This window comes from Parus major, chromosome 6 (assembly GCF_001522545.3).
Source record: "Parus major isolate Abel chromosome 6, Parus_major1.1, whole genome shotgun sequence".
NCBI classification, from domain to species: Eukaryota; Metazoa; Chordata; class Aves; order Passeriformes; family Paridae; genus Parus; species Parus major.
The window spans coordinates 1,448,350-1,472,975 of NC_031775.1; the positions used below are offsets into that span (position 1 = coordinate 1,448,350).

At 47.6% G+C, this 24,626-nt stretch overlaps 1 long non-coding RNA gene across 1 annotated transcript in view; it reads right to left on the reverse strand.

The window, feature by feature from the left end:
• The window catches only part of LOC107207019, a 39,951-nt gene extending 16,175 nt beyond the window's left edge, over positions 1 to 23,776 (reverse strand). The window contains exons 1-6 of the long non-coding RNA XR_004498195.1: positions 23,546 to 23,776; positions 22,642 to 23,100; positions 22,452 to 22,536; positions 18,171 to 18,735; positions 15,787 to 15,956; positions 14,620 to 14,869 (exon numbers count right to left, since the gene is read on the reverse strand). This is a non-coding gene — a long non-coding RNA (uncharacterized LOC107207019). The remainder of the gene's footprint in view (positions 1 to 14,619; positions 14,870 to 15,786; positions 15,957 to 18,170; positions 18,736 to 22,451; positions 22,537 to 22,641; positions 23,101 to 23,545) is intronic.
• Positions 23,777 to 24,626: the final 850 nt, after the last annotated feature.

Here is a 24,626-nt window from a genome sequence, read left to right on the forward strand (position 1 = left end):
TGGGTCTGAATCACCAGCACAGCTTTTGGTCCTTGAAGAAATGCGATAATCCAAGGGAACAGACTCAAGGCCAAAATCAGATTGTATTATCCAGGTTATCACCAGGGCGCCCTGCAGAGATGCAGCCAAGAATTATTTCCTCCTCACTTTCCTTCGCCTGGTGGAGCATGACGGAGAGAAAGACTCTTCTTATTTTCATTTTGTTTTTTTTAAAAGGAAAATAATTAGATTTTTCAAGAGGCTTGGATTTAAAATCAATTTCCCAATTAAAAGGCGTAAGGTTTATAGTTGGTGTAGGATTTAAGCTGGGGCTGTTTGTTTGCCTTCTGGGATCGATGCACAACCCCCAAGTGCCATCGTTGTCACTATTTGGACAAGAACTCTCTAAGTAACCTTTGGGGGAAGTGTTTTCCTGCTCAAAACCAGTTTAAAGGATGGATAACAAAAAAACAACAATGCTTCTGCCAAGTAAAACCACAGCAGGCAGATAATATTGAAAGGTATTAAAAAGCAACGTCCACTTTCTTTGTAGGACCACGGAAACCATGGACAAGGAAACATGGACAAGAAAAAGAAGGAAAACAACCTCCAAAAAATGAGAGACTGGAGGAGGTGGATTCTCTGATGTGCATTAAGGAGCTGGTTAACTCCAAATTCCTCCCCTGAGGGGCAGCATCTTCTTTTTGCCCAGCTCCCTCCAAAGGAATTGGTTCAAGGCTAAACTCTCTTATCACCTACAAGCAGAGCCTGACCTCTGCCATACTTGCAGCAAGTCCTGTTACTTTGGGGTAGGGTCCTGTTATTCTGCTGGTTCAGAGCTAGAAGCTGATTATTGCAAGCCAGGAAGGAGCATTCTGACTTTTGCTGTGTTTACAGCTTTTATCACAGAAAAATCCACCTGTGCCAGCTATAAAAATAGATAAAATCTCCCAGCAAAGCCTGCTCTCCTCAAGATTCCCTGTCACTAATAAGTCCCTGTACTCTCCAGAAATGTCCCCCAAAAAGCTGTAAGGTTTTCTACCAGTTTAATCTGGCCTGTGATCCTGGCTTAGAGGAGCTCTGGAGACAATCTGAACGCTGACAGCGTGGCACGTGGCTGTGCTGGCCAGGGTCAGAGCAAGCTGGATCAATGCTTCCATCATCTCAGCAAAGACCAAGGGGAGAAGGAAGACAAGCAGGTTAAAAAGCGATTTTATATCTTTTTTCGTGTAGCAGGGCAGATATTTTCGCACACAGAGCACAGGAAGCTCCTTCATGGCCGTGCTTTCACTTCCTTCCAGGCGGCAGGGAGATTTTGTCCCCTGCAATGTAAAGTAGATGTGGAGGTGGCCCAAAGACAGCTTGGAAGGAGGACAGGGAGTGGAGTCAGAAGCAGTGAGCGGTGCTGAGGGAGCTGCAGGAGCCTGAGGGCGAGGAGATGTAGGAAAGCCATCACAACGAAGTAAAGTTGTTGGAGGAGGGATGCCGGGGGTTGGCACCCGAAGGGAATGAGACTGCACACAGCCTCCAAGTCTTTTAGGCTTTCTCAGAGCCCTGGTGCCACCAGAGAGCATTTGATGAGCTGAAAAAAACCCCTCACCTTGCATCTTAAAAAGTGTCTATCTCCTGCAGCCCAAGAGGGAAGAGTGGTGGAGGAGGAAAAAGTGCAAACACCCGGTGCAGACTGCAAGGGAAGGAAAGAATTGGGAGACAGGCAGAACCCCAGGCTTGACTCACACCTATTGATGGAAATTAGATGAGTTTGCCTGCAACTGCCTCTTTCCCACACATTTTTCCCCCTCCCAACTTATCCTTTGATCCTTCTCACTCAAAGAACCCCTCAATCTAGTGGACCCGTTTTAGCAAAGCTTGAAAAGACGCCGGGAATCAGCAGGAAGGGAGCTCTCCCTCCAGGAAAGGAGGGGACAGCTCCTTTTCTCATCTTTGAGTGAAGGGTTGGTCCCACCTAAATCCCAGGGCCAGAAGCTGTGACAAGCCCTGTGTTCAGCAGCTTTTTCACCAGGATATTCCTCCAAACAAAGAGGGAAGATTCTCCGGAGGAAAGGAGAGCTTCTGGCTTGAAATTTTTGCAAATTTCTTGCTTCCACAAGAGAGGGAGATATTCATTGAAGTTCATTTTCAGTGGAAAAAAAAGCTCACCCCGAGATAACCTGGGGTTCTGAGGGGAAATAAGCTGAAGGACAAGGGCGTGTGGGACTGCTGGAGGGGACGAGAGCTCCTGCACGCGCTGCCATCAGCGGTGTTCGGATGCCCTGAGATGACATTATCACTTTTATCCTCATCTCTCCTTTCCAATTCCCAGGGAGTGAAGTGAAAGAAGAAGTTTTTGAGGGGCAGGCAAGCACGAGTGCACTTTGACTGAGCTACCAACACAGTGCCTGCTGCCTGTATCCGTTGGGGCAGCTAAAAGCAGCAGGAATAACCTCAGGAGAGGCATGGGAAAACCCTGGGATGTGCAAGACCTGATGTCCCAACCCTACTGACATGGTGCCCCTTGCCCCCTCCACTCAAGATGGGATGTAACCCCCTTATCTGAGGATTTACAGGACACAAATGCGTTTGTCCCTCCCTAAGTCAGCCTCAGCTCTCAGCCTCACTGGCTGCTTGAGGACAATGCTTAGAAGCTCACTAATTCGTTTTTCTTTGTTTGAGTAATTTTTAAAACCTGTTTTTTGGTTCCCTGCTGCCTTCACGGACACACTTCAGCTAAAACTGTGGCTCCAATGACATATCATTCATCCAGGGCCTGAGAGGGAGCAAAGAAATTGTTCACTCACTCCCCAGACAAGCACAGGAATGCCAATATTCCCTCCCATTCCTGCTGTTCCATTAAACTAATTTTATGCATGAGGTGAGATCGCATCTTTCCTAAAAATAATAATAAGAATAATAATAATGAATGCATTTTTCTCCAGTGACAGCAGCAATGATGAGGTTTTGCTTTACCACAAAGTAGACTTTTCCAGCGAGCACATCTACAAGCTGCCTGCTTAAAAATGCACCAGCAACAGCCAGAATTAGAGGATGAAGGAATTTATGAAGCTTCCTGGGTGATTCTGGAGCAGAAAAGTTAAGGAATCACACACAAACCTGATTCCAAAGCAGTGGATCGATACTTGTAGGATCCACACACACAGCTGGGATGAAGGAATGAACTAAGACCACTGAGATTCACAGCTGCTAACTTTGGGAAGAATTAGGCTTTAACAAATCCAAAGCAGGACTCTGGGCACAGATACCAGATAACACCCCATGGGGAAAAAACCCAATATCCAAAGTGAGTACGGGAATCTCCAACCCTCACCTCACCTGCAGAGAGCTCAAGGATGACTCCACTCATTCCTGCCAAGCCCCAAACCCCAGCTGTAATGAAGAAGGGGAGATGGGAAGATAAACAGATAAATCAAGTCCTTGCAGAGATGCCAAGAAATGCAGAAGTAGCTTTGGGGGGAGAGAGCACATTACGAGGAGACGTCTCGGGAGAGAGTCTGACTGTGCCACGCAAGAAGGATGGGGGAGGAAAAGCTTTTAGCACCTGTTTGCTTTCGCTTATAAATAAGAAAAGAGGCAACTGCAGTTAGAGAGGGCAGTAGACAGCAATCTCTCCTTGAATCCCGCTTGCTGCCCCCTCCGTGAACTCCACACTTTCTGCGACTGCAAGAGGAGGGAAAAGGCGAAGGGATGGCATCCCTCTTCCTCCCGGAGGCGGGCACGGAGGAGGCGCAGCTCCAGTCACACACGCAGACACGTTTCCCAGAAAGGAAAGCTGAGAAACATAGCACCTATAATTAGAGGGTAAGAGGCACAAATACAACGGCGGAATTAAAAGCAGGGAGAAGTCCAGAGCAGAACAGCAGAGCTTCAGCGCAGGCGAATTTGCAGCGTTTGACCAGCCCTTGAACCTGGTTTGCTCTGCCAGGGCACTCGGCATTCCCATCCAGAGGAATTCACACATCCATGAGGATGAGGAGGGCCTAGCTAACAGAGCAACCCTGAGCATGCAGCTGGTGGGATGTAGGGAAAAGCCCTTTTCCACAAGCAGGGATGGAGATGCTTCCTCCATCATTTGCTCCCAGGGCTGAATATGTTTAGCAGTGACTGCAGAGAGCTATTACAATAAAGGTTATGGACACTGAGGTCCCTGATTAAAGACCTGACGTGCTGTGCTAAGAAGGGCATCTCTCTATTTGCAACCCACACACAAGGTCACGGAGCACAGCCAGGGACCAGAATAAAACAGCTGTTTAACACAGAAAGGTGCCCAGACCTCCTTTTGTTCCTGCCATGGAGTGCCCTGGGCACCCAAGGCTTTGTTTTAGGTATGTCTGACCCAAAGGCAGCTGTGGCCTTCACTCCTCCCCACCAGACAAGCCCAGCTGAATCAGCAGGGGCCAAGTCCTCCTCAGAGACCTGTGTCACTTGGCACCATCTTGCAGGAAAGGCCACTGAAGACAGCAAAGTCCTGAATTATAACAAGCAACAAAGACCTGGGAAGGGAAAAATGCAGCAAAGCAATTTGCAAGCCCAGTTCTCTGGTCACGAGATGGACACAGGACCACTGCAGCACACACAGCAATCTCTTGCATTTCCCACTCCAGAATTCAGGTTTTTTCCTGTAGGAGAAAGTTAAGGCTGTTGGCATCCAGCATCAGAGGGCTGTGCTTTGGATTGAAGATACTGAACACCAGCTCCACACTCCCACTCGAGGGTGAGACAGAGCTGGAAGAGTTTGTTCCCTCTGATGTGAAGTTACACCCATAACCTCTACTCATCCGGAGACTCAAGCCAAGCTGTGCCAAAGATTTGACACCAAAGAGGCAAGGAACACAAGCATTGCTGGATGAGCTGGCTTCCCTGTCAATGCCTGGACTCACAGCAGAGGAGAAAAACAGGCTGTGACAGCCCAGCAAGTGCAGCAGTGAGGCCGTGGAGCAAAGCCAAGGCGCCGTGACCTCCACGTCCTGCTCGGGAGAGCAGCAGGACAGGGGAGCGGCCGACCGCAGTCCTGGCTGGATCAGCCTCCTGGCTAATTCCACTAACACACAGAGAGAAGCCACACCATCAGCTATTCCCCAGTTATTTTTAGTAGCTGATGACTCTCCTGGAAGCACGCCACGGTGGCGGGTCACAGGGATGACTGCAGGAGGGACAAGCCTGGCCCCTCTGCCAGGACCGTGCCAGCCGCAGTGGATGCCAGCCCAGGTTTGAAGGAGCTGCTGATAAAGATGTCAGCAAACGGAGGGCAAGCTCCAGCTGCCATTCCTCCATCCTCATCCTCTCTTTTCCCTCTCACCTGGGTCTGCCTAGCTCTATCCTCACGTAGAGAGGCTGCTGGGCTGGCAGTGCTGGCACAGAGAGACCCCTGCCTCCAAGAGCACAGCCAAGAGTCCATCATCATTACTGAAGAGGGACAGAGGGCATTGCCCCTGCAATGGGCTAAAAACCACAGGAAAAAGCCCCACGTTCTGGCCACGTCCTGGGGTGAAGTGGCAGCAGCTTTGCAGCACCTGCAAGGCAAATTGATCAGCCAGGATCACCACTTTCCACAGCCCTGGCCAACACCTAAACTGTCTTGGCATCTCCCTAGACTGCTGCTGGCCGTCAGGACAAGGAGCCCAATGTTTCAGTAGGGATTAGGCTGAAAACTACTGACATTTTCCTTTATGCTACCAGATAGATACACCAGAGAGGCACGAAGGAATGCAGCTCCAGCAAGGAACTCAGTCGGGTTTTCCATCTCATCTAACGTATTCCCCCAAAAAAAGTGTCTAGGACAGCATCCCAGAAGCCATGCAGCAGGACAAGGGCAGTGGGAAGAGGAGAAGAGCAGCTGGAGTCGAGCACAGCATTGCCTCTGGGTTTGAGTTACCACAGAATTATGGATTTACTCTCCACCTGCACCCAGGGAAAACTCTCCCATGTCTGGCACAGCAGAGCTGGGCTGGTAAAATCTTAATGCTGAAGCACCCCAACAGAGCAGAGCCAAGGTAATGCTAAATAAATAAAGAGAAGGCATGAGAATTTCAATATTCCTTTCACTGCCTTAGAACCCAAACCAACAAAGGCAGGAATTGAGGAAGAAAATGGGATATTCAGTGCTTTGAAGTCATTCTACAGATGCATGATGCGAAGGGCTTAATCTGGGGGGAAAACAAGGCACAGCCAACTGCCTTGTACTTGGCTTATAAGGTTTGACCTGGTTGGGATCAGAATAAATATGACTGTGACAATGAAAAAGCTGCCTCGGGGCCATATCCTGTGGTCCCATGGGGGTGGCAAGGAGCTGGAAAGAGCAGGCAGAATTTTGCAAATTAAATTCTTCCCAATTCACCCCCTTCAAGGTCTTGCAGCATCAAAGAGAAGTTTGAACAGTCCCACCCAGGGCTGTGCCCACAACATCCCTCACCCCACTGCTGGGATTTGTCCCACACAGCCCTCATCCCTCCCTGATGCTGGCTCCTCTCAGCTGGGGTCCCTCACCGTCCTTCCTCAGTGACCCATCCATTTCTGCTGAGAAATTCCCCATTTTTTTATCCTTCCATAAAGGATTTATTCAAATTTACCTGCTGCCCAATTACACAGCATTAAGGGAGTAAAAAACCTTGATGCATGCAAACTGTTGCTTTACTAAATTAGTTTGGTTGGTTGCATTGTTTAGGATGGTTATTTTAATGCATTCTGATCTGATATCTGTTCTATTTTGCTTTACGAAAAGAAGGACTGATAAGAATGAATCTCAAACCCGCAATAAGGACAGAGTTTAGCAAAAAATGGGCATTAAGGGGATTAGAAACACAAGTGTTTGAGCTGTGAAGCAGTAAGTGAGGAAATGAGGTGAAGCATCACAGCAAAGGGTGTTTACCTCCCACATCCCTCGCTCCCCAACTTCCCGATTGATCCTGATAACTAAATACATAATTGCAATTAACTGCAGGCAGAGAAAAGTTCAAACAGATGCACTTGCCAGTCCTTTGGCAGAGCTGTGTGCGTGCAGAACAGCAGCAGCACCAACCCTGCTCCCTCATCAAGAGGAATTGTCTGGATATCGGATGGAGCACGCACGCGGCTCGGGCTGGTTAAGCCATGACACTCAGAGAATGTGAATGAAGACAGGAGTTTTTAAAGGCCTTAGAGGAATTAGGCACCCAAAACACACAGGCTGGCGTTTAATTCCCCTGAAAACCCAGTATTTCAACTGCCTTGCTGAAAAGATTTCCTTTGATAATCCAGAAAGCTGACATAATACCCGACAAAGACTTCTAATTTTTCTCTTTTTTCTCCGGCACTCTTGGGATTCAACATAATGATTCGGTTGCAGAAAGAATTTGGTCTTACGCTTCTCCTTGCAAGGCCTCCAGCCTTTTGGGAAGTTTCATGGGGCTTCATTATGGTAATAAATGAAGAAAAGCTCCAGCTTAGAGGAATGGGTACAACCTGCAAGCAGGGGAATCCCTTTTCTTCCTCACACCCGCTCACCTCCATCCGCTGCCCGTATTTTTAGCAAAAAGTCAACCTAAATGTTGAGCTATTGCTGCACCTAAACCAGACATAAACATCCAATCTCACGAGCCAACAGCATCGCTGATGCCCTCCTGGAAGCAGACAAGGAGAGCTCAGCCACATCCCTGCCCCATCCCTTCACAACAGTTTGAGGGAAACCTGAGAAAGGGCACTCCAAAAAGCCAATGAAGTTATTCTGAAGCGTCTCTCATTTCCCAGTCCTAGAAAGAGTTGTCCAAATGGGATATCTCTCAGAAAGAACTGTGCAAATGGGACAACTCCCAGAGAGTTAGACTGCAAATTACTGCTGTCAGCATCCGTGGCTCCTGACACTCCGGATTTTCCCAAAGCCCTTCTCCAGCACTGGGACAAATTATTTTCAGGGCCATGTGATGCAAAGGCTGGAAATAGGCTCTCACTGCCATTTGGTGCCTATTTACCCCAAAGAGGAAATATCAGTCCCCTCCAAGGAGTCTTTTACCTGTGTGGGGCTTGGCAGAGACTCCTTGGTTGGAAGACACCAACTGTCCCCCGTCTGGACCCCTCCATGCAAGAAGGACGAACGGACAAAGAGGGATTGGGCACAGAGATTTAAAAAAGTAAAAAATAAATAAAAAAAAATAAAAAGCACCAAGAATGCTGCAGGCTCCTGACCATGTGGGGAATTTATTACTGTTAGAAGAAAGCCACCTGCATCAGGAGGGAGCAAAGCCAGCAAGTGAGATCCATATCAGGAGACAGAAAGGAGGGTGGGACGTGATGAGAATTGGCATAAATCGGAGGCTGAGGCAGAAATCACAGGAAAATAAGGAAAGGAGAAAGAGAAGAGTTGGGCTGCACAGCATCCCTGGGTCATCGGATCCAGCCCTCCTGCTAAAAGCAGGAAGGGTTTTATCCCCCTCTATTCCCACAGGAAGGCTGGTCCATAGTCCGATTGCTCTCTAATTGTCAGAAACGATCTTCCGATTTCCAGGCCGAATTTATTCTGGGCCAGTTTACGTACATCTGTTCTTGTGCCAACACTATCCTCGGGCATAAATAGTTCTCCTTCAGTGCTGCTCTGCCCTCCCCATCTTCCGCCAGTGTATTTATAGGCAGCTATCTTCCTCAGCTTCCATTCTGCTAATTTAATTAAGCCAGGCTTCCCTCGTCTCCCCTCTGAACGCACCAGCATCGTTTCTTTTATCGTGTTAGCAGCCCTTTCCCAGCCCTGCTCTCCAGGCTGGCTCCAGCATCCCTCAGAGGAAAACACGAGGCACACAATCACCCCTGGAAAACAGATGCTTGGGAGCCCAGTGCCTAATTGCAAAGGAACAGAGACAGGCTCCTCTTTTATCCTGTCAGCTATTCTGGATCAGTTAAGGATCGTAAATAGTGCTGTGGAGCACGAGCAGGTCCTGGAGTGCTTTGCAATGTGTTCAGTTTACATTTCGGCTGAGTTGTCTCGCTGTGATCCTGGACTCGTTCTTCTTTTTCCAATTATGCTACAGCACTTTGGGAAAGCATACGATGTCCCTTGGATTAAATATTATCCTATTTGGTGCTCGACAGCAGCTCATATTGCAAAAGGAGAAAGCTGTGGCCAGGGCAGGGGATGACAATAGGAGTTTTCACTCCTGCTTTTCTCAGGAAAAGAGAACTCCACGGGATGTAAATATTGCTGTTTCACTGGGGGAAGTGCTCATGGACTTCCTAAGAACTAAAAACCACAAAAAAGTGGCAAGATGGGGTGATCCTGTGTGGGGTTAGAAGCTGGACTTTGCTGATCCTTGAGCGTCCCTTCCAAGGATATTCTACAACTCTTTTTTGTTTAGATGTATGTCAAACAATGCCAATAACATCAGATCTTTCATGCCCCTGATATTTCTCATTTTCTAGCTAGAAGATGGCATTTCCTTCAATAAGAGTGGAAAGATTAATAAATACAGCCTGAGGACTTGACAATCTTTGAGGTCCTTTCCAACCTTCTGTGGTTCACCCAGAGTACAGCACAAATCAGGCTGTGAGGGCATCACCATCCTCTTTCCATGAGGGGCTTTGTGTCTGGATGTGACATCTTCAGAGAAGCAGAGGCACAGAGGACTCAGAATCCTGTCAGAAACTCGGAGTGGTGTCTTTGTAGCTGGTAAAGGCTGTGTTTCCTGCCTCATGTAAGCACCTTCTCACCAGTGACCCAGACCAGCTCTCTGGCTCAACAACTCCACACAGAATCCCAAACTTCTCATGCTTCTCAGCCTCCTCTGGACATCAACCAGCAAAAGCTGTCCCTGGCACCACCAAAAGTGGAGGTGAAGGGCTACAACACTGTTTCCATGGCTATTAACCCAGGAGAGGTGCCAGGGCTCCAGGTGGCAGAGCAGAGGAACACAGGATTGCCCCCGCGTGCCACCACATCCCTGCTGAGCAAATTTCCTCACTGTATCCCCAGAGTGCTCCTTGCAGGCCTGGACACCGTTTCCTGGGATGATTTTTGATCACCCAGCAAGCAAGACAGGCTTCCTGCAGCCAAAACTGAGGAGCAAAGTTGCAGCTGGAGACCAATTTGCTGTAGCGCAACCACCAGAAATAGCGGAGAAAAATGGAAACATCCTCCAAGAATCCCCAGCTTTTCAATAAATAAGGAAAGCTGCTGTCGAGATGTAAAATAGGCAGGTGTTATTTGTAGTGGTGGGTGCAATAGAGCCAGAGGAACACTTACCCACAGCCTCTCACTCTCATTTCTTTGTGGAAATCACGGTGCTGGCTGGAAAACACGAAAGCCACAACCATTTCCAGCAGCGTTAGAAACTCACCCAACACATCAACCATTTGTCAGAATGACAAAACTAGTGAGAAAAGAGAAGGGGAAATATGTCCTTTTCAAGCACCTCCACGGGGGATTCGCAGAAATTGGGTGATAAAAATTAAGCAAGTGGCCAGAATCCTCCAACACAACTCATTTCATTTGTGATTTTACACCTCTGGGCTGTTGGGGGTTTTCTGTGCCAACAGTTTCTGCTCAAAGAGAGAAGTGCCCACTGCAGAGGACTCAATAAGGTCTTGTAAAAGGCTCTCCCAGGTAGAAACAGGCAGATTTAGAGCCTCCCAGCTAAGGGAGGATTTTTAAGATCATTAATACCAAGAGAGCAACAGCAAAGCACCCAGCACTGTCGAAATATTAACTTTTAATTGCAGCATGGCAATTCCTACAACCTGTGCCCTTCTGCAAGGAGCTCACAGGGGACAGAGTTGGCCAGGCTTCCCCTGGCCATTGATGAGGAAGGAGATGGATGGCCAGCCCCAGGGCAGCATGATTGATTTCCCTTGTTATCCAGAGCAGGAAAGTGGGATGGAAGGGTGACAGCATCCCTGGGTGTAGGGTTTGTCTTGTTCCAGCTCAATGTGAGCAATTAAGCAGGCAGGAGGAGGCGTCACATTTTTGACAAGGGTTGTGTTGCACCACAGCTGGGGAGCCAGGTAGGACAAGCCCTTCCTTCCAGAACAAATTATTTCTTATTGTTGTCCCTCCTCCAGTGAGCTCTCCCCTTTCCACATAGGAAGCACAGGTGGAATTAAAGCTCAAACAGCTGATGCTGCCCAAGTGTGATAGAGGAAAAGGACTGCTTGATGATGAAACCTCCAGCCATCCTGAGTTAATGCTTGCACAGCCTGACCCAAATGAAAAAGTTCCCAGAAAAGTCTCTTTCTAACTCACAAAGCTCAGTTTAGCTCTTGAGATCGATCCTTAGTTTTCATTTCCATATTGTTAGCACTCCCAGCTCAATGCCCATAATGCTGAAATCAAATCTTACAGTGAGGCTGCAAAGGGGGTGAGTAAGAAATCACTAAAAACTTCACCACTTCCCATGGAAAATTCTCCTGCAATCTCACTTTTAAAGGCCAGTTAACAATGGTCAGGGGCTTGGTGGTTTAAGGTTTTTGGAGCTTGAACAAAGGCACCAACCACGACACTGTGACACCCACAGCGTGATGAATGTGTGAAGCAGTCACTGCCACTGGCCAAAACAGAAATGAAATATGGGAAATGGAAAATCAGAGTGGGAGGGAGGAAGAGAGAGCACTGGAGGGGTACCAGAGGCACCGTAGTGGGGGAGCCCCTGGCTCAGTGGGCATTAATGGATGCAGAGAGGGAAAGACTGGCTAGATATTTCATTGCTCCCTCCAAACCAGCTGCATCCCTCACTCCAAAGGAAAATAAACAAGATCTCATCTAAACACATCACTCCAACACCCTGAGCTGCTGCAGAGCCCTCTGCTGACATCCCAGGATCTGGGGGGGGTTGGTTCTCAGGAAAAACTCCACGCTGGCAATTTTTTGTCCTGGCTCAGCCCCTTGCTCCGAGGTGGGAAGAGGGCATCTGCCTGTGTGCATAATTGGGCACGTAAATAGGTCAGCACCAGCTCATGGGGCTGCTGCAGACACAGATGCATTTTTCTTGCATCCTTAGGCAAGCTGGAAAATGTCACTTCCTCGCTCAGCGATCACTAAACATTTTGCTGCCCTCAGTGCCCACCTGCTCCACGTCTGCAGTCCTGGGAATAAGCTGGAAGACTAAGAGCAGGTTTCTCTTTTTTCATGCATTTTGTTTGATTTTGGTTTCTTTTTCTTAAAGGCGCACAGAGTAATTTAGAGCTCAAAACTGGGGCCAATGCCCCAACCCACTTCTCATCCCTGACCTGGGCCTCTGCAACATCCTTCACCTCCCTTTTTATTTTGAACTGTGTAAGGGAAACCCCTAAACCAGCAAGTTTTCATAGGAAGCTGAAGCCCAAGCAACGCCCACAGAGCAGAGAAATGCCTGCAGAGGGGTGAGAAGCTGTTGCACATCCCAAGGGGAAAGTCCTGACCAAGGAGACGGAGGGAGCTGCCTGTGTACATCTGCATGCAGAAGGAGTTGCCCTCATGCCAGAGGGGATTCTTTCCCTTAGTCCTGGCTCCTCCATCCTTGGGGAGGAACATCTGGAACAGGAGTTAAGTTCACAGACAGGTGCTTGATGCAGAATCCTGTGCTAGTTAAAAGAAGAGGATTTGGGGAGCGAGCTCACAGCAGTGTTTGAAACAAGCACGGATGTGGCAAATCCTTCCTGACTGGTTTGTGGGGGCGAGGGGAGAAAGATGAAACGGATGAGTCCGAGAGAAGGGACACTGAACAAAGCTGAAGCTCTCCAGGAAGGTAGAAGGCAGCTGAAGATGCTTCAAAAAGGACTGTGCTTTCTATCTCCTAGCAACACATGCCAGCAAAAAGAAGAAAAAAACAAGGGAGATGGTCAGAAGATAGACTTGGTACAAGAAATGGGGGTTTTGCCAAGTCTCACCCCACTGGACCCTCATCCCTCCCCTCTTATGGACACCACAAAAGTGCCCTCATCCCAGCCAGGCTATTTTTGCCCACAGTGGCTGGGATAAGAGGTTTGGGTGTTTTCAGCCCCACTCACAGCACCTCTTGTTCTCTCTCCCCAGCTTAACTGTGCCACAATAGCTGTGCAAGGACAACCAAATATCTTGGTAGCTTAAAGGGGGCCCCCAAAATTACACACAGGATGATGCTCAGCTGAGAGCAAGCACTCTGGGCTCTTCTGCTGCTCAGTATTTCAGGCTCAATCTGCTTCCCTGCAAGTGTATCCATCTGCAAACAGGGCAATATTTACAGACCCCAAAGCATCTGGCACCAGGATGCTTTAACCCATTAGGAAATGGCTGTAGGACACCACACTCAGAGCTTTTAAAGACATTTGGAGGGGGGGAGAAGCCCTGTGTCTACAGGAAACTCCCCCCTGCCCATCCCTGTATCAATTACAGAAGAGGCATTAAAGGGTTTTAGCAATGATTTCTTGTCAATAACCTGGATCTTCAAGTCCCAGCGTTCTTATTCAAACTCTCCTGGGAGCAAGACATCCCAGCAAAAAGAGACACAGCACAGACACATCACAGAAAAGGCAGAGGAAAGATAATAGAAAGGAGATATTGGGCAGAGTAAAAAAAGATCAGAGACAGCAATCTGTAGGAACAGAGACAGATCACGAGTTTAAAGGAAGGTGATTCTTCACTCTACGCCTATACAAATTATTTTCTTCCCTCTGCAGCTCCCTCCTCCCCTCTCCTCTGATGATTTGAAGGCTTTGGGAGCTGCAGTAAGTGTGACTGTTTTTCCATGAGACTCAGCCAAAGATTTAAGTAGGCAGGAGGAAAGCACTCTCCTTTTCCATCAGTGTTCAATAGAGAGAGAGGGGAAAAAAAAAGAAACAAATAAAAAAGAGAAGAAAAATCAGGAAAGAGTCCAAGCTGCGAATCGTTAAAACACAACTAGGAACATAAAAACCAAAGAGATGGAGTGGAAAAATACATCCAGGAGATCCTTCCTCCCTCCAACACTTCTCATGTGTGTAAGGTCTTAAAGCAGAGATTAATCTGCAAAGCTGCTGAGCCAGAGCTGGGCAAAGTGGCCTGGGAGGAGCCTTCTCCTCCAGATCTTCTGGTAGTTCTCAGGACAGACCTATGGGAGGATGCTGGCCTTGGGTTTGCTCAGCCCTTGGGTGATAAAGAGGGGGAGCATGGGGCTGGTGCTGGTTGTGTTAAGGCTGCTCTGTGAATGCTGAGTATCAGCTGATCATCTGTTATCTTGTTAATCCAGATCTCTGGGTCCAAAACCCCTTTCCTGACCATGCAAAACCCTCCTATGAGGTTGGGGCTGTTTGAGGCAGGCGCTTGTGCTACAGAGGTTTTGTGGCACATCCCACTTGCTGGCCTGGTTTCCTGAGGAAAACAGGGAATACACTGTCATTGAGCATCCATCTCCCCTTCACTAATCACTTCTGAACCTGTCAGTCCATTTTTACTCCATCCAAAAAAAAAAACCAACCCAGAAGAGATTCACAGTGATACTCACTGGGCACCACAAGTATCTCCTCCCCAGTGAAAGCAGGAAAGGGAAATATTTTACTGATTCAGAGGAATTCCTACCAGGAGAAATCCACACAGGAACTCCACACAGAGCCCAAGCAGCAGCAAAAAGCAGGTTTTTGAGTCTTGCAGATCATGGGATGGCTCATTTTCATTACATCAGGAAAATTCAGTGGGGTGGAACAGAAGAAGCTGCTATTGATGCAGTCAGAACTCACCCTCAGACACGTGACGTTGCAGGAACGCATTTTTTCTGTCCTTCCCATGCTCCAATGGCATTCCCAGCTCACAGAAACAGGAATATTGCAGGATGAGGGCTTGGCTGATTATTTCCTCTTCTTTCCAAGACCTTCATCTTTCTTAGCCACCAAACATTGCCTGGAGCCCATCCAGAACTTTCCAGGAGTGCAGCGTCTTGAGTGTGCATGCCTTGCAGCTTTTCCATTCTTCTTGATGTTATAAAACTGTCTTGTAAAAGCAAAATTAAAGGCTTGAGTGCTGGCCACAAAGCCCTTCCCATGGCCATGTTTTCTGTTGTGTGCAACTCCAAGACAGAAGGAGGGGGGCAGAAGGGGGAGGCAGAGAGCTTTATGCATTAAACTTCTTTATAAATCTATTGAAGGTATTTCATCACTTCCCGACATTCCTCTATAAAACCCACTCAGCTACGTTTACAAATTATAAAATTAGCTTTATGTGCAGGGTCCAGGCTAATGGCACAGCTAAATCTAGGGAGCAGGAAGATTAGATGCCTCTCCTTTGCCCATGGTGGGATTTATTTTGCAGCATCCCTTCCTGGAGTAGAAGAATTTCCCTCCCAAGCCAAAGCCTTCGAAGGTCAAAAGAGGTTTGGGCACTAAGTGGAAAGTTTTGGAGAAGCCAGGTCTGTGGGGAGCACACAGAGCTGGATGGCTCAGGGCAACATTTGTGCTCCACAAAGACAAAACATTTCTGGAAAATGAGGGAATGCAGAACTGTAATCCCAGGCAAGATAATTCAAGCATATGGGATGGATGAGAGGGGTGCAATACTGAGAATATTCAGGGAAAAGGGGCAGTTTTCATTAATCTCAATGTTTCAAGCAGGTGCAAGCCTGGCTGCTGGGTTACGTGTACTTGGTCCCCTGCCACACTGTTGAAGGAAACCTTGGGCAGTACCAACCTACTTCCCAGTGGTCTCCCAGCCCTTGGCTACAGCCCCACCCGGCACAGGTCTCTGAAGAGTGCTAAAAAACCCATTACAGAGACAGGACTGGCATCAGCATGAACTCAGCACAGCACAAGTGCCAGGAAGGGAGGGGAGAGACACTCCAGCCTCTCTCCTGCCCAGCTCACATCCCCTCTCCAGACTCCCCAGCATACAGAAAGAAGCTTGACGTTGCTTACCCGGTCCACAGGGTGCTGCCAGCTTTCCCTGGGCAGCTCAGGCCCACAAGGGAGGGATCTTATGGCAGAGCAAGGTCACCTCCTGATGCTTTTGACCACTGCTAATCCTCACAGTGCCAGGGATCAACACTGCAGGGCAGGAGGGAACACATTCCACCAGTTCCCTCATGCTGGAGGAGGAAACAAAAGCTAATCAGCCTCAAGCACAGGGGACATGAAGGGAACAAGCATCTTCAAGCTTTACCTCTCTGCTGCCTTCTTTTTAAAAAAAATAATTTCCCTCTGTAGAGTATTAATCACCACAAGTCAGCCTTAGGAAGAGTTATCCACGGAGCTACACAGGGACTGCAAGGACACTGTGTTAGAGCAAGATTATTTACTTTTATAACCTTTACAGAAACAAGAGATAAGTACATCAGAACAACTTGCTCACACTCAGCAGCAGCAGCAGCGACTGCCTGATTCATTCCTGCACCCTCCCATCTGAGATGCTGCTCTGGATGGCAAAGGGACACAAAACAGCACTGAACCGTGCTGGGATGGCTTTGGAAGTGGGTTTTGCCTTTGAGGGGCAGTGACACTCAAGGGCTCAGGACCAGAGGCCACCCAGGGCTGCTCATGACCCTGTGTGGTGGCACAAGGCTGGTGCAGCAGCACCCTCAGAGCCTGCCACTACTCCTGTTGGGTTTTCCTCTCCAGCAGGAAGCCTCCTAAGCTCCCTCAGGCCCAAGTTTTCCAATGGCTCACATCGTGGGGAGCCTGCAAGAAACTGAGAGCCCTCCCCTAACAACCTGACCTGCAGCTCAAAGGGATGGATGCTCATCCCCTGAGCCAACGAGTGACCATCTCCACACAGCTCTCTCCCTCTTCTCCCTGCCCTCTGACAGAGAGCTAAAGTTCTGCAGGTGGGATTTGTTTCCCTGGCCCCTGGCACTGTGACCATGCACCTAGAGCAACTATTGAATTTTGGGGAGGTATTTGCAATTTTCCAGCAAATTCATCTCCCCACTCTGCCAGTCTGGGATTGCTTTAAAAAAAAATTTAAAAATAAATAAATAGAAGGTGCATGGGAAAAACACAAGTTGCCTCCAGTCTCTGCTAGGATGAGCCAAACCTCAAAGTGAAAATGTTCTACATCCCTTATTTCCATTTGCCCCTGAACTTGTGTCTAGCACCTCTGGAGCCATCTCCCATTTCCACAGAGCTTTGTGGGTGACATCCTGATCTACAGACACAGAAAGGAGTCTTTGTTTACAAGATAAGAACCACAAAATGCAAATAAAAAGCCCCAAATAGCTCAACATCAAACAGGGTCCATATCTACCCTTTCAAAGGCATCCAGGCTGCAAAACACCACAAGCAATGGCTTTGTTTGAAACATTAAATACGATACTAAAAACATCTCCCGTGCGAAAACAACATGCATATGAGTTTGTTTACGCTAGAACTTTAATCTCTAAAATAACAGGTCTCCAGAGCTTGTTTTAGGCTGAAAAATTAATACCAAGCAATGATTCAAGGTATATTGGGCTGGTAGGGCTGGGTTTTGTTAGTGGGGGGCTCCAGGAGTGGCTCCTGTGAAGCTGCCAGAAGCTTCTCCTGGATCCAACAGAGCTGCTGCAGCCCATGGTGAGGCAGAGTGCTCCCTGCAGCCCATGGAAGGCCAGGGAGGAGCAGGGATCCACCTGCAGTCTGTGGAGGAAGGGGATGCCTGAAGGAGGCCGTGATCCAAAGGGATCACCCTGTGCTGGTGAAGAACTGTGGGAAGGACTCCCTTTGGAATATTCCATGGAGGATGGACTCCTAAGGGAAGGAGCCCGCTTGCAGCAGGGGAAGGATGAGGAGGAAGAAATGGTAGACACAATAGATAGCAATAAAGGTGTGACAAACTGACCCCAACCCCTTTCCTCATCCCCTGCACTGCTGGACAGGAGCAGGGAGAAAATTCAGGAGTGAAACTAAGCCTGACTAGAAAGGAGGGGTGGGGGCAAGATGTTTTTAAGATTTGGAGTGTATTTCTCATTACCCTACTCCGATTTGAGTGTCAATAAATGAAATTCATTTCCCCAAGCTGAGACCATTTCATGATAGTAATTCCAGAGTGATCCTTCCCTGTCCTGATCTCAAGCCTTCCATTACATTTTCTCTCCCCCATCCAGCTGAGGAGGGGAGTGAAGGAGCAGCTTTGTTGGGCACATGGCATCCAGCCAGGGTCATCCCACCTCACAAGGTCTGAAGGGGATGGGAATGATTCCCCTAAAGCAGCAGGGAACTGTTGCAGAGAGTGCAGCCCTGATTTAATTAAAGCCTTAAACGTACTCCAAGCCACACCATCCATCCACCCATCAACATGATGAAAAGACTGCAAGTTCCCTTAGACTCACCCAGCCACCTCATGAATCTCCTGGTTGGGAAAGCGAGGAAAAATGAATTCTCACTTCATCCTTCCATTTCCACACAAGCCTGAGCCATTTTGCTGCTCCTGGGACGTGCTAGCGGGAGCTATTGCTGTGCAGTGAGCAGGGAGGGGGCTCCTTCAAAATCCAGGTTGCTGGGAGCCCATCCTGCAGCTCAAGCCATGTGTCACTGCCCCTCAGATGCTCTTCATCCAGCAGCATCCAGTTTTTCAGCGTCCCTTGGATGCCCAAAAGGATCCAAGACACCTCCAGGCCGTGCTCCGCTACAGGAGTTATTTCAGGCAGAGGAGGACAGCGTGGGGACTGCTCAGATGTCACTTTCCTTCCTGTTTCTCCTGGATTGCACTGGTGGTTTATTCTCCATTTTCACAGCAGTGGAAATCCAAGTCACGCTTCGCGGGCACATCCCGCATCCCTGAGGATGGACACGGCTCCCAGGAACACAGGGATGGAGGAGGAGGATTCTCCCAGCTGCTCCTCACCCACAGCTCTGCAGGTACATCCCCGCCTCAGGGGAGACAGCCTGACCCACCTGCAAGGGGAGAAGCCCAAGGGATTTAAGTCCATGCTCATGGTTACACATGCAAGGAACATTTTCCCACAGCAGAACAAATGAAAAAAGCAAATATTTGCCAGAATGAAAGTGTCAAATGCTTGGCAGCTCTCCCTCTGCTTTGTTTCTTTTGTTCATGGGGGCTTCAACCAGTTAATAACCATGTGATCCATGGATTTATTTCCTTTTGGTCAGGGAGGTGGGATCATCCTGAGCCAGCTCAAGACAAACAAGCCTATTTCTTCCTAAACAACATTTAAAGCAAGGAGAAAATCTGGGGGTGGGGGGAAAAGATTCAATGGGGAAGCTCCAAAGAGCATTTTTTTAAAGTTAACATTAGTTTCATTTTGGCTCCAAATATCACTCCAAAAAGCAGAAGTCAAAGCATCTAATTTCAAAAATGTACAAAAAAGTGGTTTGATTTTTTTCAAATTGCTACTTTCTGTTGTCATCTTTTTTGTTGAGTTCAACACAAATAATTTCAGCTGACCGGCAATGCTATTTTTCAATAAATGGATGCTTCAAAAGAAAAAAGAAAAGAGAAAGAAGGAAAGCAAGAAAGTCTCATTCTTTTGCCTAGGTGTGTGCTACACCACTAATTTTTAGTTGGTGGCTTTCTGCTAGAGATAATCGCTCCCAAAAAAATGGCTAAATAAATTATCCTTCTCACAGGTTTGTCAAAAGAGCTGACAGAAAGAATAATAAAATTAGATGGTGTACCCAGGAAAAAAAAAATTAAAATATAAAGTGTGGCTAGAGGGGAACCTCTGGGAGCATTTATAGAAACTGAGCACTGGTGCCAACACTTGGGCGCTTGTGTCACTAAAACCCTCTTTGAATTTAGATTTCCCACCTCGTGGCACTGCGTACATGCTCCCCACAATCCAAAAAATACAAACTGAGGGGACTCATTTTATCTGGGAGAGCTTGGAGTGACCTCAAGAACAAACACTCTTTGCTTGGAGCTGGTGTTTGGGTTCCCTCCTCGCCGAGAGCAGCGTTGTTCCCCTGGGTAACCCGGCTCCAAAGGCCTGGGGGACGGCTGCTTCACTCCCTCATTAAATAATTCTGACTCATGAACACATCAGAAAACTTGCATTGAGCCCTCTGACAGTTTACTTCCAGAAAGGCAAAGTTTGTCCAAGAAATCCTTTTGTGCAAATCATTCAGGCAGCATTAGTCATGTTCGTCCCTTCCTCACCGAGACAGCTCCGGGAATTTGTGTTATTTTCATTGCCTTCCCCTGCACCCTCATCCATCCTGACCAAGTGAACTTGCAACTTTATCTCATCTTCCTGCAGCATTGGATCAAGACAGAGCTGCTGCTTCTGGCCAAGAGGAATGGCCTTAAATGCAATTTTCATCCTTTATTTTATTTTATAGACAACCCAGATGTCCCTGATATCTCAGTCTGGGCTGACTTTTGGCCTACAGAAGGGTCTGACCAAAAAGGAATAACAGGCATAAGGACATGACTGGAAAGTCAAACATTACTGACATTATATTATATATTATATGTATATAATATTATATACCTAAACTTCCATTGCTTTTATTTATATAGCTCTATTTCTCTTCCCCTCCTGATTATTTTTTAGCCAGGCAAACTACAGACACCTCTCATGCAAAAAGATGGTAAAAGTGCTCCTAAGAGTAATCCTAAAATCTCTCAACCTTGCACATTTCTGGGCCCATAAGCACACATCTTCTTGGGTCACATCCTAGAGTGAGAAACAAGTTTTTTGGGAATTTTTTCCAGGCAAGAGAGAGAAATGCCCTAAACATCTGGTATCTCCCTGTCTCACTTCAAATCCCAGCATATTTCTGGCAGATCTGTACATTTGCATCTGACTCCTTAGCAGGAAAAAGCTCTTTCTGAGCCATCTCCACCTTATAGTTTCTTCTGACATAAATATGAATTGAGGTTATGGCCCAGTACAATCTTCCCAGGAAAAAGTGGAGATTACATCAATGTGACCCATTAAAGCAATCTTAAATACCCACTGATGGTTCATTATTTCAAGTTACTTTATTTCCTGATGTGGAATTTATTCAATATAATGGAGGGGGAATAAAGGTCTCCAGGAAGGCATTGCCTGTTCACCACATTAATAAAAAGGGACAGCGCAAGGGATGGGCTTGACAAGTTGGAAGAGGGGTTTCCATGTACACAAACCCACTGGATGAATCAAAATCCTCCTCCTGTAGGGCACAGAGGCCAAAAGGAAAACTTCAATTAAGTTGTAGCCAGGTGAGGGTCAGGCTCTTCTCCCAGCAAAAAAAAGGAACAGGGTAGAGGAAATGGCTTCAAGGTGCAGGAGGGGATGTTTAGGTTGGATATTAGGAAAAAATTCCTCACTGGAAGTGTGGTCAGCCACTGGCTGCCCAGGGAAGTGCTGGAATCACCATCCTTGGAAGAGTTTAAAAAATGTGCAGATGTGGCACTTGGGGACAGAGTTTAGTGGTGACCTTGGCAGTGCTGGGTTAATGGTTGGACTCAACGATCTTAGAAGTCTTTTCCAAACCAAAGGATTCTGTGACTCTAAGAAAGAGCACATTGAGCTGCCAGTTGGGCTTAGGTGCAGAAAAGGGGCTGAGGGGCTCCCCAAATCATCACTACTTTCCCCCTTCCCATCCCCTGTGCAGAAAGTGGTGACAGGAGGCAGCTGTGAAGCCCTTCCACCCATGTAACACTGGACTTCACAAAACCTTATTTTCTTCTGTTTTACTCTTTGTCTCTGCAACCTGGCTCTGAATTTATTAACATTTTGCTGTGAGTCAGGTCTAGAGGACTGGTTGTTTTCTTTGCATCTATACAATTCAATTTTTTTAAAAAATGGTTTTGAAGGAGGAGAAGTTTGTGCTATGGAAGAAAAAAACCTCTCAAACCCAAGTCTGAGAAAGTGATAGAATTATAGAATCACAGAACCACTTAGGTTGGAAAAGGCCTCCAAGATCATCACCCTCTGATCAATCACCACCTCACAACCAGACCAGAGCCCTGTGTGCCACATCCAGCTGTAGCTTTGAACAATCCCAGGTGTGCTGGCTCCACCACCTCCCTGGGCAGCCTTTTCCAATGCCTGACAACCCTTCCTGTGAAGAAATTCTTCCTGATGTCCAACCTGAACCTGCCCTGGTGCACTCTGAGGCTGTTTCCTCTCCTCCTGGCCAGAGAAAACAAGCACTCTTCGGCTTTTCACCCTTGCAGGCACCCAAACCCACCCCAAAGGGCCAGGAGGCTCCTGGGGGTACCTCTCTTGAATCCTTGAGAGGAGCTCAGGCAGTCTGTGGGCTGAAAGGAGACATGTGGCACACCTTTCATTCTGGTGATTCATAAAACATAAAATATCAACACCAGAGAATACAGAGATGGATTTGGGTCCTTTGCCACACGGAGCGGGTCAGGGAAAAGGTTCTTGGCATCAGGCAGAAGGGTTTGTGCCAGGGAGTGAGGAATGCCTCTCTTTCTCCTCACACCCTGCTTGCAGTGCCTGTCTCCAGCTCCACAGGCTCCCACAACACCTGGGCTTGGAGGGGCCTTGGGATATCTCCCAAAGCAGGTGGTCCTCACGTCCCTCAAAAAGCCACTCCCTGCTGCCACACTCCTTTATCCCCACCGTCACCCACCGTGAAACCGGGGACACCCACCCAGGGGAAAGAGGGTAGGGAGTAAATACCAAATTGAAGCCTACCTTTTTATCCCCCAAAAAGTTTCCAGTTGCATCCGCTTCTTTATTTGCTCCAACTCTCTTCCAATTTTCTGTTTTCTTCATGCACCTAATTAATGAGTCAATTCATTAATATTTTTGCAGCAGAATTCTCTTCCCATCTATAAAAAAGCAGCCGTGTCAATCTTTTTTTTGCCTTAATTATAAACAATACCTTTTGTTTAAAGCTTTCTGCAGAGAAAACAGCAAAGACTTCTGTCTCTTCACAAGACAATTATTCAGAATGTTATCAGCAAATCTTCATCTCTGAGGAGGATTTCTCCCAACACAGTCCACCCACCTATAGATGTACTCAGGACTACAATCAATACATGTTAATTAAGCCGTAGCCCACTCCAATTAAAATTATAGGATCTGAAGGACAGACATTTGTTTTTGTCAGTAAATTAATTTAAGCATTCATTAACTTTAATTTTTAAATTATATATCACTTTAATGATAAATAATTCCTCTCATTACCGAGGAAACATATGGAAGGGAAAGATAAGATGGGAGAGACTTGGACCTAGGGAGGAATATGTTCTCCGGCGCTTCCTTCTCCTTCGGCACATCAGCAACCCCATTTATGTCAGCAAACTGGGCTCTTTTGAAAATTTGGCTGGCAAGTGCAGTGCTGAAATAAGAACAGAGATTCTTTGAGTATCTCACCTCCTTCTCTGCTGGGAACATGAAAGCTCGGCTGTGAAATCTCAGGGTTTTAGAATAGCTGAAACTCTGTACAGGCTACCAAAATAAACACTTTTCCACGGAAATCAAAACATTATCATGTTAACAGGTTTTTTAATTTACGTAGGAAAGGGCAGGTTGTTTTACAGCTTAACCCTTCCTGCATGTATCCCAGGCAAAGAGGGGCAATTTATAACGTGATGTTTGTACAGTGTCCTGCACTCTGAGTTAAACCTTCCCCGACTTGCTGTGGCAGCTAATTAAATGTGGAGCAGGCCAGCAATATTTGGGGCCTTCTTTTCCCAGCAGATGCTGCACGGCACATGATCTGGGCTGCTCCACAGAAGGGTTTTAACCCCCAACACCTCCTGGGGGACTGTCCCAGAGCTCACCTAGCAGTGCCCATCATTGGGTGAATTTTCCCTGCTCTGCCACACCACAAAACGAAGGGAACATCCTGAAGTCTTTTCCTGCCACACGAAGCAGAACTCAGGAGTGTCTGACATCCCAAAGTGCTCCGAGATCACAAGCTCTTCACCCCGCCAAGCACAACCTCGCAGCGCTTCCCGGTGCTGTATAAATAGCAGCGCTGCACCCCGAGCCTCCTCCACACAGACCCTGCCTGGGACCTGTCAAATGACAGAAATCAAAATAGATTAACTGAATAAATTATTCACCCCAGAGCGCCTTTGCTCCTCAAGCGTTGTGCTGGACTGGTAAGGACTGATCAGCTTCACAGCTGATGGTGGCAAACAAACAGCATAACAAAATTATTCAGGTGATAGACTGACACAAAAAGGAGCGAGAAAAGCACCAAATTTCAACCTCTTGGGAGCTTTAGACCTGCAGTGCAATTACAGACTCTCCTGACTGTATTTCTTCCTTGGAAACAACTGATTATTCCTCTTCCCAGCCTGATTTTGCAGTTATCAGCACAAGTCATTCCTGCTGGGTTCTTAGGACTCCACATCTGCTACAAACTCCTGGAGACAGGGAGAGTTCCCTCTCTGAGCCCCACTGCACAAGAACTGTTCGTAGACACCTCTCTCCTGCCTTTAATCCAAGAGCCAGGAGAGAGACAGTGGCACAGCCAGGACTCCCAGAGATAACCCAGGGCTCCTAACAGCCAGACAAGCAACAACTGCTTGTACCCACACTGGGCAGAGCATCCCAGCCTTCTCAGAGCCAAAATTCACTTTTTCCATCATCTCCTCTGCCTCTTGACATCTCCTGTCTCGCACTGTGTCACCCCCTCCACCCCACAATGCCAAAATTAGCTGTATTTTCCCTTCTCAAGCTCCACGCCCTTCCCTCCCCCATGGAGAACCATCCCCAGAAGGGTGGCTTTTCTGAAGGCAAAGGGATTCCTCCTGCCTCAATTTCCACATGTCAGTATAAAAGCGAGCAGGGGATAACCCAGTGCTTTGAGCACTCTGAGAGTGGGACCTGCAGCTTGGAAAACTTCTTTAGGAG